This window comes from Gouania willdenowi, chromosome 10 (assembly GCF_900634775.1).
Source record: "Gouania willdenowi chromosome 10, fGouWil2.1, whole genome shotgun sequence".
In the NCBI taxonomy this organism is placed as follows: domain Eukaryota; kingdom Metazoa; phylum Chordata; class Actinopteri; order Blenniiformes; family Gobiesocidae; genus Gouania; species Gouania willdenowi.
In genome coordinates, this window is record NC_041053.1 from 16976931 (window position 1) to 16992673 (window position 15743).

The 15743-nt window shown below is 40.3% G+C and overlaps 1 pseudogene; it reads right to left on the reverse strand.

Moving 5' to 3' along the window:
- Window positions 1-295: 295 nt before the first annotated feature.
- On the reverse strand, window positions 296-2026 carry LOC114470767 (uncharacterized; annotated as a pseudogene).
- Between the last annotated feature and the right edge of the window lie 13717 nt (window positions 2027-15743).

Below are 15743 nucleotides of genomic sequence, written 5' to 3' on the forward strand. Positions count from 1 at the left end.
CATCTGGCAGTCTACATCTGAACAGCAACTTGACAAGTCATTGATGTACATTGTAAACAACAATGGACCTCAAACAGATCCTTGCAGTACTCCCATGTTATTTGCATTTATATGAGACTTCACCTTGTTGACCCTGACACATTGTTGTCTCCTCTCCAGGTACGATAGAACTCAAATGCACCTCACGGTGATACTTGGACACATCATCAGTGATGAACCCGGGGTCATAGGGTGTTTTGGGTCTTTAATCATCAGACACCCTCGCCTGGGCGACCCAGCCAGGGGTGATCAAACCTCAGCCTGTGTCCAAGTGGCGCACCAAGGATCCCCCCCTACGGATCTAAAGCCACCTGGAGGCCTTTTCTGTGGCCTCAAGGATGTTCTTGGTGGCTTTTCTCAACTGCTGTCCTCTAATGCCTAGGAGTTTGAACATTTGCTGTAGTGAGTGACCTGCAAAATCTCTGCACCCGATTTTGATTGGTTCACAGCGGGCGCTCCAGTCATTGCTCCAGCACTCTGTGGTGAGCTCACAGTATTTGGCCCTCTTTCGATCATTGGCTTCGTCAATCCGATCCTCCCAGGGGACCGTCAGCTCCAGTAGCACCACTTGCTTGGTTGATTCAGATGCGGAGTGAAGTGGGGACGATATTTGCCTGGAACTTGAGTTTCGTTCCCAGGTCAACTTAGACCTGCCAGTCATGAGCGGTGGCAAGGAGCCCTCCTGCAGAGCTCGGCTGGTGGTTTGCTTTCTGTCCTGCTCTAATGAAGGTGATTGATTGCTTAGGGGTGACCTGGGACTTGCTATTTTGTATCGCTACGCAGATGGAATCAGCCAGGGATTTTAAAACTTGGTCATGGTGCCAGCGATACCGTCCCTCCCCTAGAGCCTTTGGGCAACAGCTCAAGATGTGCTCCAAGGTGCCCCTCCTCTGGCACAGTTTGCACTCTGGAGTGTCAGCAAGGCCCCAGGTGTGCAGATTGGCCGGGCTTGGGAGGACGTCGTATACAGACTGAAAGAGGAGTTTTGTTCGCAGAGGTTCAGCTCTCCAGAGTTCTGCCCAGGTGAGTTTGCAAGCTTCTGCATGCCCCCACCTTGTCCACGCCCCTTGCTTGGACATGCTGACCATCTTGCTGTACCGTTCTTCCTCGAGCTCTGCACGGATCTCGTCTTTGACTAATTGGTGCTTCTCCTTGCCGCGAGCCCTGACGTAGCGTGGCCTAGGAAAACTACCAAGGCCTGCCCTCCCCATTGCCACGGTACCCACCAAGGTATTGTGCCTCAGCCGTGTCTCCGCTCTGCTTACGGCTTCTTGTGCCTGCCACTTCCTCCCGGTCTTAAGAACAATTACTGCAGAGGCAATTTTAACATCTGTGGAGTCCCTGTTCATCATTACCTTTCTAGAGCGGGCAACTTTGAATTCTTCCAGGAGTCCACTGAGAGGGAGATGCAGCTTGGTGGATTGGCCATAAAAGGCAATGCTGCTCAAGGACCGAGGAAGCCCCAGCCATTTCCTCAAAAACTTGCTGGTGGTCTTCTCTAGTACCTCTACTGTTCTCATTGGTACCTCGTAGATTAACAGAGGCCAGAGTATTCTAGGTAGGACTCCGTGCTGGTACATCCAGGCCTTAAACTTTCCTAGGAGACCAGATTTATCGATGGCTGTGAGCCAAGAAGTCAGGTCGCTCTTTGTCTGCTGCAAAGCCACTGCATCCTTCAGAGAGCTTTGAAAGATTTTGCCCAGGCTCTTGACAGGTCTTTCGGTCACCGTTGGAATCTTTGTCCCTCCAAATGAAAAGCGGAAATGGTCGGCCACTTTACCTTTTTTCAAGACTAGAGACCTGGACTTAGCTGGCTTGAAGCTCATTTTTGCCCATGTGATGAGCCGTTCAAGCCCCTGAAAGAGCCACCTGCACCCAGGCACAGATGTGGTCATCACTATCAAGTCATCATAAAGGCTCTTATAGGGGGCTGCCGGATCCAAGATCTTGATTTGGATAGAAACCATTTCAGAGCAGCAGGTGACATTTTGAATTTATTTAATTTATTAAGTAAGGTCCTGTGAATTACGGTGTCAAATGCCTGTTTTAAGATCACAAAACACTGCCCCTACAACATTCCCTTTATATAGGCAGCCTTTGATCTTCTCAAGCAGAAAACTGCTATGGATAAAGCAGGTGATTAGACTCTAAATGTTGAGCTACTATCTTTTCTAGAATTTTGAAGATTACCGGGAGGATTGAGATGGGCCTATAGTTACTTGGTAGGTCTTTGACTCTTGATTTATAAACTGGGATAATTATTGCAGTTTTACAGGTCTCTGGGAAAGTTTTTTTTGTATTGATTTTACTACAAAAGTGATGGGCTCCAGCAGACAGCTCAGATGTTTCTTGATAAATGTAGCATTTAAGCTGCGGATATCTTTAGCCATAGAATTTCTCATGTTTACAATTATATTTTTGACATTGTCATGGGATACCTCTTTTACTGTATGTAGAAGGAGTGTGTGTAAGCATGGTAAGATTCATCAGGTGACGAGTCAGTAGCTTGAAAATTACTTGCTAGTTCTTGTATAGACTCAGTAAAATAAAAAAAATGCTACTAAAACAATTTGCAATAGACTTGTTATTGTCGATAATTTTATCACAAACTTTGAAGCAGTTTATGTTAGAGTGCTTTAGCTTATTTGTTAGTTAGATTATTCATATGTTTCCATAGTTTAGAACGGTTGCCATTGGCCTCATTAATAAGTTTGGTCAAAAAATGTGTTTTTGCTTTCCACAGTTCAGCTAATACTGTAATCGTCGGTATTGGTTTTAGGTTTTAGAGACCTTTTAAGTGCGCGATCCCGCTCTTTTGTGAGCTGAAGGATGTCGAAGTTGAACCAGGGATAAGAGTTTTTTAGGGTTTACTTTTCCAGGTTTTTGTGTGTTTGCTTGTTAGATCGCAAAGGTTAGAAGCAACTATTGCACTGTTATTCAAATCTTTAGTTATCATTTCCCAGTTGACTTTCCTCAGATCATGTTCAAAATCAGCCATTTTTGATTTTGGAATTCCAGTTGTTAAAGTTTGACTTTCTGTTTTGTTATGGTAAACTAGCCATTCAGAAACATCTTGTTGTACCATGCTTATTTACATAAGCATAAAATCAAGTTCTGGTTTGGATTTTAAATATGATTCTTCAAAGTAAAACTATGTGTGTATTTACCTTAATATACAGTAAAGTCAAACAACACAACCATAGAACTGCTACTTTCTAGTTGTCACAAATTCTACGATACAGGAGTGTTAAAGAAATGACATTGTATAATGAATAATTGTAATATGTTCTCTATCACCTAAAGTATTTCTTTGCTCCATCAGTCTCTGAGGCAAAATAAATGGGCAAGATTTCTTTTGAACACAGGATTAATTCTCATCAAAAATAAACATCATGGATTGAAGCTGTCTTTTAAAGCCTTGTCAGGTAGGTTGAAATACACCTAGATAATCAAGCGTGGCAGTCATCAATAAAATATGTTCAAACCTAATGTTTTAGAAATAAAATATACACTATGAACACAGGCTTTCAGGCTCATTTTAAATGTTGGGTTAAAACGAGATCTTTTGGAGATTGAGCTCAGGCTTCCCTTCATCTTCACACATTGTTTGCCTTCAGTGTCAGAAGTAATGAAAGCTGTATGTAGAATCGTGAGACTGTAATGGAAACAACCATGCTCCTGCCTCCTCTTCCTGTGTCGAATCCACTGGCATCCTCCTGAAAGAGCATAAACTGTTGAGCTACTGTTGAGGGACTTTCTCACTAAATGTAAAGAAATGTATGAGATTTTTTTTTCTATAGACACTGACATGAAAGCACATATCACTCTGTTGTGACTGCCCTCCCCTCCCCCGTCAAATAACGTTCACAGACGGTCAGGTTGACAGGAGCCCTCGGCTACAGCACTCCCAGCTGGAGAGCCGAGAGGAGGAGAGGAGCAAGTGGAGACCTGGGGTGCATCCAAAAAGTCCCTCCTATCTCCTTTCCTATCCACTTTTCCTTAACACCCGGAAGTGTTTTAGTGGTGGCCATGATAAGAAGTGTTACAATTCCCCAAAAGCTAAGGAAAGAAGACTTAATGCTTCCTTTATAACCTCCTGTAGACTAAGAAACACTGATGCATCCTTTACCAAAGGAGATCGAATAATGCTGCCCCACAATTCATTGCGATAACAACATTTAAAGGGACACGCTCACCCGAGCGTTCACAGAAACTCAAAAAGAATGAAAAAGGATGCAGATTATGTAAGTTATCAATGCAATAATATGCCTTGAACAACTTTAAATAATCTAATACCCATATCTTATGATATTCAAGCCATTTATCAGATTATAACTGACATAAAACAGAACACTCTGTCGTTCAAGAAAAAAGGTTCAGAGACATTATGTTTTATTCAACATATTTCATATTTCTGAGTGGAAGGTGAGTGTGAGCAACCATTCTCAATGTGATGTTCTTTTGGTTTCACTTTTGTTCCTCGTAGCCTCTTTTCTTTTGATTTACATTCAGACCTTGTGATATTTGAGATTTTATCATCAGATAGAGGCATAGGGGAAAGTGTTATAAATGCGTTTTTTGGTAGTCCATTTTTGGAATTTTTTCTTCGGCGTCGTCGGATTATTACGTCATTGAGTGGATGTGCATCTGATTATCAAATCAACGTGATGGCCTTTCCCTAACTCCTTTCCTCAACCCTGTGACATCATCCACAGGTTTAAGGGAAAGTGGATAGGAAAGGAGATAGGAGGGACTATTCGGACACAACCCTGCTGTTATCACTCTCCCTCTGACACAAGTATGTGTTGCGGACGCCCGCTTTGTGTCCACGAGCCCATTCCATGTACGTTCTGAGCCTTTAGACTGTAGCTTGTCGTTGTCATTCTTCCTTTTTTGTCTTGCTTTGCCATGTAAGCCGTTGTGCATAACGCCACAATGGGAACTTTTCCTGCTGGAACGTCCACCATTGGAACATGCATCAACTTCTGTCGAGCAGCCAATAGTAACAGCGCCCAAAACAGTTCATAGACCGTTTGAAAAATAAAAACATGAGCATCTCTGATTGGCCGTAAAAGAACGTCACATTGATGGATTTTTAAAGCTTGAATACAGAGCCAGGAGAAGGTGCAGGAGAAGCTGCAGAGGTCCAGTGTCTTCTCATAACACTTTGAATTACATTATGCTAAAAGGTTATTATGGATTTTTGACAAAATGACGCAGCTTTAAATATGGGTTTTTGTCAAAATAGTTTTTAATAGCAGGAAACTGTTAAACAAAATATTAGTGGCAATCTGGTTAGATTCCTAGCCTCAGTTAGAAGCTCATTGTTTTAATCCCAGTGGTGAACTGGCCTGTTTCAATGAAAATGTAATAATTTTCTTATTTCATTATAAACGATCAGCTTAATAGCAAAAAAATAATGAATGAAAAAAAAAAGCCCTACACTTTATTCACTAAAGCAGAATAATTAAAATTGCAGCACGAGCACTGAGCAGGTATTGCAAACTACACCGTTAATGTTACTCTGCAGCAGCACTTGTCTCTGAGATTAGAGGTCAGTCAGTGAGGTTTGAAGGCCACAGGCAATTTACACTTAAAAAAAAAACAGTCATTATTATTTGATATCCCTTCTGGCTTTCTGCTGCTGTGTTTTTGTACATTTTCTCTTTCAAATGTAAAAGATATAAACATTCTCTGATGTTTGGCTTTGTGCGTGGGTGTCTTAGGAAGGGTGAACTTAAGATAAATCCTACCAGGGGTAAAACTGTTTGTCTCACTTGGTGATAAAAAGTCCTGCCTCACTCTTTCACACACACGCACGCACACACACACACACCATCCTTCCACTGATTGGAGCCCCAGGTTTTCTTCATCTTCAATCAACCCTGGTGTGTGAAGTTTGATCGTGTCTGTTCCTTATTTTACTGCTCGTCCGCTAATCTGTGTGTTGCACAGTAAGTGCATTGGGTAGTAACTCTTAGGGTCGCCAACTGTACTGTAAAACATAGTATCGTACCATATTTGAACAAAGAAAACTATTTGTACTATATTAAACTGATATAGCACAAACAAAATCCAAAATAGACTAAAAAGGGTTTTTTATGGGAATGAAAATATAATTTTACGGTAATATTTTTGTAGATTTTTCCTGCTTTGGACTACAGTGGTGACACATGAGTCAGCTCACCTGCACCGTTTACAGTTTAACTCTCAGGTTTCAGACATCCCTGACTGTCTGTTCCAGAGCATTACATTTTTTCCTCCAAGGAAAATAGAATTATGAAATATTTTTTTTTTTTTAAGTCCATACACATAAATATCTGTGTTTTTGCACTGAACATGTTGCAAAATACCAAATCTCCATCAGTATTTTCTTTATTGATTAAATTCTAGCCAATGTGAAGTCATTACAGTTATTTTCCCCACACAGAGATGGAGAGGAGGAAAGTGTTGTCATAGGCAGAGAGAGAAGAGGAGAAGCCAAGAGTCAGGGACTGAGACCAGAGACTCTGAATGTTGGGACAATGACATGGAATGCTAGAGTTGGTTGACATGATGCAGAGGAGAACGGTGGATATCTTGTTTTGTCCAGGAAACCAGGTGGAAAGGTAGCAAGGCTTGGAGCTTAGGCGCTGCGTGCCCCACGAAACTTCACATCGCGGAAGAGGTAAGTTGTGCCTGCACTCGTGCACGCTCTGTTGTGAACCTACAACCTCCTGAATTTATGAGTTTCAACTGGGAAGGTGTGACGCACTGTGGACTCAGGTTTGTCCTGCAGCAGAAACACTTTGACTTTCACCTGTCACATTTTACACCATTTAAATCTGCTGTAAAAAACGTAGTTTTCCTTTATTTATGCCATTACTGTGACCACCAAATAAATACATTTTCTGGCCTCGCTCACAAACACCTTTTTCTCATTTTTTTTTCTCAGAAATGCATCACAATCCTGCCACTCGCTCATATGAAATGCTCAATTATTACCCTGACGACATAATAACATTTTCCAATGTCAGGTGTTGTCAAGATGGCATTTTGATGGAGAGTGGGCTCATTACATGTTCAAGTTCAAATAAATATGCTAAAGGATAAAGGGAACATTGACCTTCTACAAAAGCCAGCAGACACTTTGATAACAGAACCTGCCTCAATCTGACACTTTCACAACACATCTTGGCTATTCGCTAAACCTTGAAGAAAAGGTTTAGCGTAGAAAACATCAAGCAGAGTTTCCCATCCGGCTGTCAACGTGCAGGGCAGAAAGATGACACCACAGCACTGTAGTATTAAATACTTAATGCTTAACTATACAACAGTCAGTTTTGGACAACAGACATTCCGAGTGCTGATATAGGACAACAACGCACTGACACTTCTTATGGATCATATCACTTCGCTGTACAGCTGATCTAAATACCATCAATTAGCGTAATATCTTGGGCTACACAATGCAATGCACTGTCACTACGTTCACACTGCAGGTCTAAATGCACAATTTGGATTTTTTTCAAAAACTTCAAAACATATTACATATTAAATGTGTCTTCAATCAGTTTGACCTGCGTGACCCATGACCCCATGGTGTTTACAGAAGTAAATATGAAGGCGTCCAGTGTAGGACTGTGTGTCACGCTGAGAAATGTTCTTTCTAACAGGAGTCAGCACTGCATAACTTTGAAAAAGGTTTTATCGCTCGAGCCCAGGGGTGCCCAATCCTGGTCCTCAAGAGCCACAAAAAGAACATAGCGTGTGTGTGTAATGGACTTGATTTTTTTGTGTGTACTCTCCGCTTGTGGAACTATTTTTGTTGGTGGAGCCAAATGATTAAATAAACTAACAAATCTTACTGTCTCGTCATTTACTACTGTTAACTAATACAATGCGTTTATAGAACTGTTGTTTAAAACAATATCACACACTAGGTTGTGCTGTTGTGTGAAATATAAGCACTTGTGTGACTATCAACAACCAAATCACACCAGTGCTGATATTTCATCACAAGAGCTCTGCCTCTCGTGTAATACTGCTTAACATTTGTCAGGTTGTTTAGTTGTCTGTAGCCCTTGTGGTCCTCTTTTTGTTCTGTGCTCCTGCTCATGTCTCCACCCCCCAATGATGTCAGTGGCCGTGTCTGAAATGGCGCACTCCGCACTACAAGCCCTCCGCACTACCCATTTCAAACTAGGGTCTACCTCCTCCCAAAGTACACTTCCAAGTATCCCATAATGCAATGTAAAAGTACATCGACAAAAAGTGGATGCACCCTGAGTCTAAAATATCAATTTGCCACCTTTGAAAGTTCTGAAAATGATTTAAGCAAGAAAGTGACCAAGCAGAATATCAACATGAGCTCATTTGATCAATAAAACTCGCGGAAACACATTTTATGCCGACACCCTCCATTGTCCTACGGACAAAACTTTCGGTTAACTTCAAAACAAGAGCGCTATTTACTAACGCGTTGAAAATTACTGGAAGAAAAGAACAGATGCTTTTGTTTTAAAAAGGGGATGTTTGATTTTTAACTTGAAGCCAGTCCCAGGACTGTTTTACATTCCCTGGTAACTTCTCAACAATCTTTAAAACTGTAAACGGTGCCTGATTGTTTGTACTTGTATATATAATAATAATGATAAACATAACCAATAAAAAAAAGTGTCACGCCTGCTGTTCTGGTGACGCCAGCTTTACCATGGTCACCTCTCACTGCCCCTTGCTGGCCTCTTGTCCCTTGTCTGTTCGTCTGTTGTTGTTGAGTTTGTAACAGTCTTGTTGTAATGTCTGTCACGTTTGGTTTGTGTTATTGAGAGTGCTGTTTTTTTTTTTTTTTTTTTTTAATATTTTACTGTGTTGTATTTAATCACATTATGTTATGTGTATAATTGTAATTTTATTCCCTTCAGGATGACACATAACAACTGTCCAGGGACTACGAATGAAAAGTAGCCCTTGGGCTAATGTTGGCATATTTACAGAAACATACATTAATATGCACTGTCCCTATAGTAAATAAACAAATACAGAATCACCTGCTCAGCATCCCACATGTTTCACACCTCTTCATCACCCTCTGCCTTCTTAAGCACTCCTCACCTGCTCCTCTATGGCAGATTGTCAGCGCTATGACTGCCCGCAGAGCCGTCCGTCACCTCTGGCTCATAGTTAATCAATATTTATGTTTTGGTTACCCAGCAGAAGTAAGTCAATTTTTGTATTGCAACAGATTTATAACATAACAGAATCATAACATAACCTAACCGCTAGAGCGGACATGGGCTTGTCTCTGAACGGTTGCATTTACAGACCTTGGAGTCGCTGTTAGCTTACCAATAAATAGGAAGAGATTCGTCACCTTTATAATAAGTATTGACTAGGCCACTGGGAGTGAGGCCCAAGGCCAAGGCAAGCTGACTTGATAATACTGTATCATGTTTTTCTGCAGTCAGTGCCTTCTCCTCGTCCTTCTCTCTCTGCTCTGTTTCAGGTGTCGTGAAGCTGATGATGGCAGTTCCTGATCTGTGGTTCACGGCTGTGGGGCACTCTGATGTTCTATCTCTCTATCCTGTTCTGTTGGTCCTTTTGTCCACTAACCCCAACCAGTCGATGCAGATGCCTGCCACCTCTGAACCTGGTTCTGCTGGAGATTTCTTCCTGTTAAAAGGGAGTTGTTTCTTCCCACTGTCGCTAAATGCTTGTTCATGTGGATATTATTGGATTTTTTCTTCATTATTATGAATTTGATATTTTGATATTTTGACTCTGTTGTAATTTGCACTATACAAATAAAGTTCAATTAAAAAAAAAAAGAACTGTCACATCACGACATATTAATTTTATATGTAAAAGTTTTGTAATATAAGAATGTTCATGTCTGTGTAATATAATACTTCTAATACAATAAATAAATACAAAATACAAATACACATACCAATACATAGTTATATATTTATATAATTAAAAACAAGTCATATTTGTGTTCACATTTTTAACAGCTTGGTGTCTGAGGACCATACAGCAGGATTTAGGAAGGTTGACCTCAAGAAGGATTTCAGGTTGTCCAGACTAACCACAGATAACCTCATTCTCATCCTGAGAGACACAGACCATGGACGGAGGAGGGCCTTTGAGGTACTGCTATTACTGGTTGGCAAGCACCACATCCTACCGGGTGGTGTCTGATGCATTTGACATTCTCGGCACTACACGCCATGACATGGTCCACAAGACCAGCAAACCCCTCCAAGGGATTTTCCACAGGACCATCTGCTTCCCCAACAATGCTGAGCTGCAGGAAATTGGGTCTGGTTTTGAACAACTTTAGGGTTCCTCCGCTTTCAGGAGGGTAGCAGGAGGCATCGATAAGATCCGGTGGCGTTCCATCTTCCTGGAGGCTCTGAAGGTGAAGATGAAGGTGAAGGTGAATGTGGACTTTCACCCGATATCATTGTTGCCTGCTTTTTCCTGCACAACATCAAGAACAGTGACACTTTAGAGCCAGAGGTTGTGGGGGAGGATGATGAAGAGGACTTGGAGGCTCAGGGACCACCTGGTGCTGCTGCTGCAGTGTGTGTCCCAAATCACCGCGACCCTGTGCTGAGAGAACATGATTATTGTTAATAGTTTAAAGTTTGTTCCCATTCATATTTCTCATAGTTTCTGTAGTTTGCTATATTCTGCATTTATGTTTGTGTTATATAATCACAAAATATTGAAAATATAGCTTATACATCTAATTGTTTCTTAATGTGTGCTTGATATATTGTATATAATTTATTATGCAACAGTTAGTTCCAAGTAATTTGATTGGAAAAGAGACATTCCATGAGTGCTGATATAGAGTAACAGCAGCACTGAAACTTTTTTATTATTTTTTTTACACATTATCACTCCTTTGTTCAGGCGTTCTAATAACTATTAGTCAACTTTCAGTAATGAATTGTTTGTGTTGCCTGGCAACAGCCTCATCTTTCTCCCAGATGTGGACCTTTGTGTTTTGGAGGAGCAAAATAAATGATCAAATAAAGAAGTCATAATCTGTTGTTGCTTTATAGTGTTGACTAATAAAATGTGTTTGCAGAACTGTTGGATAAAATATAAATATCACACTGGAGGTTGTGCTGAACAACAGCAGATTACATTAACATTATTTTATTAAACATAACTAAATAAACAACAAAAACTACAACAGTAAATATTGAATAATTTCTTGATTAAAGATTCTAAGTGTGTCATCGTTCCCTCTCCTCCCTGGCTCTGCTCCACATTCTCCGTGACCAAAGTGTTTTAACTAACCTTGTATTTTTGTTTGAAGTTTTCCCATTTCTTGCCTCCACTTTGCCCTCCAGGTTGTGGTCCTTGAGGAGCATCCTAAACATGACAGGATTTTAATAGGAAAAGTGGGCTTTGTTTCATCAGATTCTTTGTGATTATTAATGAGAGCACATTTATTTATATAGTGCTTTACATAGCAATGCAATGTGCTTTACGTGAATCAAAACAAAATAAACATTAAAAAGTTTTACAATCAATAAGAGAATTCCATCAAAAGTAAATCAACTAAAAAAAAAAACGAATAATGTCTATTTATGAATCAACGCTTCTTATCTGGAAATCCTAAAAAACAAACAATAATTGATATGAATTATTTGTTTTTCTTGAGCATAATTTAAAAGCTAACTATATTTAAAATCACTATGATCTCAACCAACAACAGTACAGATCAAATCCAATAATGCTACATTAGCACAAACAAATGATTAATGTTGATGTGATAAAGGTCAACCATCACAAAGCTAATCTCTGGAGAGTAAATTGTGATCTTACACTGAGCTGAAGCTTTACAGCATTCCTCTGAACTATATAACAACACAGTTGAAACAATAACCTTATTGTGCGACGTGACTTTCTTACGTACTCAAACAATCATGTTCAGTATTGTTATTATGTGGCTATATAGGATGCTTCTATTTCATTATCACAGCAGGCCACTCGACTGGTTATTTACAGCTCCTGGACCGAAAATATGCTTGATGACTAACTATAACCATAATACCTCAATGAATCCGTGGGGGGTCAGGATTACACTTTAACCACATAACATACAAAAACACCAGAAACATACATTTACATCTTTGTCCATCCAGATGCTGGCTTGGCTGTGACCGCTCGCAATGCATCATGGGGCGCTTGAGTGTGCCCACCATGAACACTTCAGAAAAGTCCGGATATAGTGTACATCCATGTATTTCTGATGTACGTAATCTTTGCAAACGATTTAATTGTGACGCACTACAAACTTGTTATGACCTCATAATGGTTGCTAGGAGAATGTAGTGTGTCATTTTGGACACAGCCGTAGTGTACATTCTGGTGTTTCTTGCGCACTTAATATTGGCAGACTATCGAATTGGGACTCACTACACACTGATTATGACGTTATACTGAGTGCAACTACTGCGTAGTGCGCCATTTCAGACAGCCAGTGTGTTTGGGTTGTGAGTGATTAGCTGCCTCATGTTTTCCACCCAGGTGTGGCCCGTTCCCAATCAAGCCTCCCTTACTATTTTACTGAGTGCTTGGACACAGAATGATGGCTGGTTCATTGTGAATGACAAAATCCTTGTGTCCCACTGCGTTTTGTACCCCACTCCCTGGTTTTCCTCGTGCCGCTTTTGCCACTAAAATGGACTCTGATTGTGAACGCTACGCCTGCCTGCTGCCTGTTTCTGTGTCTGCACTTGGATCCTCCTCATCTACAACTGTGACAAAAAATATCTCACCAGGCTTGCCCTCCTTCATCTGATTATGTTCTTACTGGACAGAATTATGATGAAATGATAACCAGGTCAGAGCATCTCCAAACTGCAGCTGCTTTTGGGTGTTTTCTGCACTGCAGGTCTCAGTTCACGGCAATACTGTGAACTACTTTCGGGGTAATTGGTGACAAAGGTCCACTAATATTAGAAAAGGAGGCTTGACCATTTTGGTCTGATTAAATACATCATTTGCTAAAGGGAGCAATAAAGAAAGAAGTAACAATTGATTTAATGCATCTAAATTCTAATAATTCAAGAAAGGCTGTGCAGTTCATTTTTAATCACACAGCACTTCAACTTGAACACAGTGCAGTTATGAAAAATGAAAAGAGAAGCTGCTCTTTAGTCAGACACAAACTCTCTGTAAAAAGGTGGTTAAAAAAAACCCAACAGAAGATCATTAACATGAGGCTGGGAGGCTAAAGCTACATGTTTGTAAGAGAAATACAAATGAAAATGCACTGAAAATGCTACCTTTGCTTTAATTATCAGATTTTAAAAAAAAGCTGGTCCTATTTTAAAATTCTAAATGTAACTCCTCATCAAATGCTGAAGGGGGAAAAACAACAAAACATGCACAAGTTCATGGCTGACCTATTCCCTAACCACAACCTGTTAGGTATTCTTCCCACCTCCATCTCAATCTGAGCGACCACCCAACCCTCCGCTCGCATCCACCTGTTTTACATCACCCTCACTTCTCCTGGCTACTCCTCACCCACACCTCCTCACTGCCAACCTTCCATTTCCATCAACATCACTGCTACCCACAGCATCAGTATTCTGAATACTCTAACGCTGCTGCTTGCATGTTCATGAATTTGACCTGCACATGCATCGTTTTGTGGAACTCATTCCACATCCCTCGCTTTTCCAGCAGCCAAAGGCAACAATATGTCTGGCTTCACTTATCGCTCCCGCTTTCTTTCTCCTCACCACTCCACTTCTGCCTTGATCTCTTTTTTTTTCTTCCCGTCCTCAGCCCTGGGTTTGTGGATGCAGGGGCACTGTTTGTTGTGCCATCCTTGAAGTTCTCTGGGTGGATTGGTGCAGCATAAGGTCAAAGTTCATTGAAAGCTGGTTGAATCTGTGATTTTTTTCAGAGGTGGTCTGAAGGCCAGTGTCAAACACTGCAAAGAGAAAAGACAAAAGGACGCACACAGCAAAAGGAGAAACTTGCAATGCATGAAACATTCTTGAAAATATCCCCTTTATAGCCTGGTACTTGCAGTTCTTCATGAATACATGTCTTTGTGATAAACAATAGAGCAAGGTTACAGTTGACATCACCAGCTCTTATACATAAGAACTATTTACCAAAAGGATGAAAACATTCATAGCAATCTGTTAGAGGCCAGGCTGATGGTTCTACCAAAGAAAAAGCAGAAATCAATTAGAAAAAAATGTGATAAATGTTATAAACTGCAAGTTTTAGAAAAGCCATTGTATGACTATATAAGTTGATTATTCAGAATCCAAAAAAGCTTGGTATTTTTTAAGTTTTTTTGTAAAAACAAGAAATGTGACTCTAGCTATTGCTATAAATGCAGGGCTCCTGGACGGCACCTGTTCAGCTTGTTTTAGCTGCTTTCTTGCTACACCTTGGCTTACAGAATTGTAAAAATTCAGCTCCGTATTAAGCCTGCTGCAGTTCTACATAAAGACTCATTTAATAGATTTAAGAGTGAGAGGGAAGGAGGAAACTATACGATGCTGGATGGATGTTCTCTAGAAACAGAGTTGCAAACCATTTCTAAATATTTTCCATTAAAATCTAACTAGTTTTCTTTATTACATATAGACAAATTAACAGGTGTGCACATGCACAACAACCATTTTATAATATTAACAGTAAGGTTGTTGTGAGACTAGTTTTTTTCATTTTTTAACAGAAAATGTATCCTGAAATGCACCTAAAAGCCACTTTCTGACACATGCCAAATTAGAAGGTCATTTTTCCTGTTCATCATGAACAGCAGGTTTTTGGCAGACTCCCCTACTCACTAGTGGTGATTAATAAAATCACTTTATTCTCAACTTGCCTTCTTTTCTTGTTGGTCCTCAACCAATATTTGTAACATTAGCTATTAATTAAAGAGGTTTCTTTATTATTATTATTTTTATAAAAGAACTAATTAAAGAAGTGATACGAGGTGATATAACGGCTGCTAAAAATGAAATTCAATGTGTTGACCTTCCAATGGACTGAAGTACAGATTAAAAAACTCTACTACCTCATACCAAGTAAGAGACTGCTGACGCACTAACACAGGCCTCTGACAGTGTATTTTTGTGTAAAAGTGTGATCCCATTTCAGAGCTGTGTATTTCTGCAGGTCTGCTGCAGAGCACAAAGCTCAGAATCCCTAAAGTCCCTCATTATGTTTGTTCACCACCCAAATATCACTCTTCCTTTGGATGAAGTCAGTTAGTAGCATGCTGCCCTTTTCTAAATGCTACCCTGGAAACGTCCACACTCACTGATATATGTCTGACATGGATGCTTTTACCTGCTAGAAGAATCCCTCTCCACCACATTGATCTTCTTCTCAGTCACTCTTTGTGTTTCTACATCCACTTCTACTCCCCCTGAGGACTCAGTGGTTTCACTCCATATTGTCAGTCCTCTAAGTATTTCCCTCCGCACCAGCTATCAATCTTCAGTTAGATTATTACACAATATCTGTTTCCTTCTGTTTTCTCTCTGCTCTGCTTGATTGTTATTAGCTGTTAAAATTAATCTCTTGTTACTTCTGGCACTCACTGTCTGTACAACTTCCACTTATCATTCAAAATGAGTGTAGATCATAACCCCTGTAAGCACTTTTACTCATAGCATTATATTTTTTGTGTAGTTTAGGCAGTTTTTCGAGTTGTCTCTGAACACACG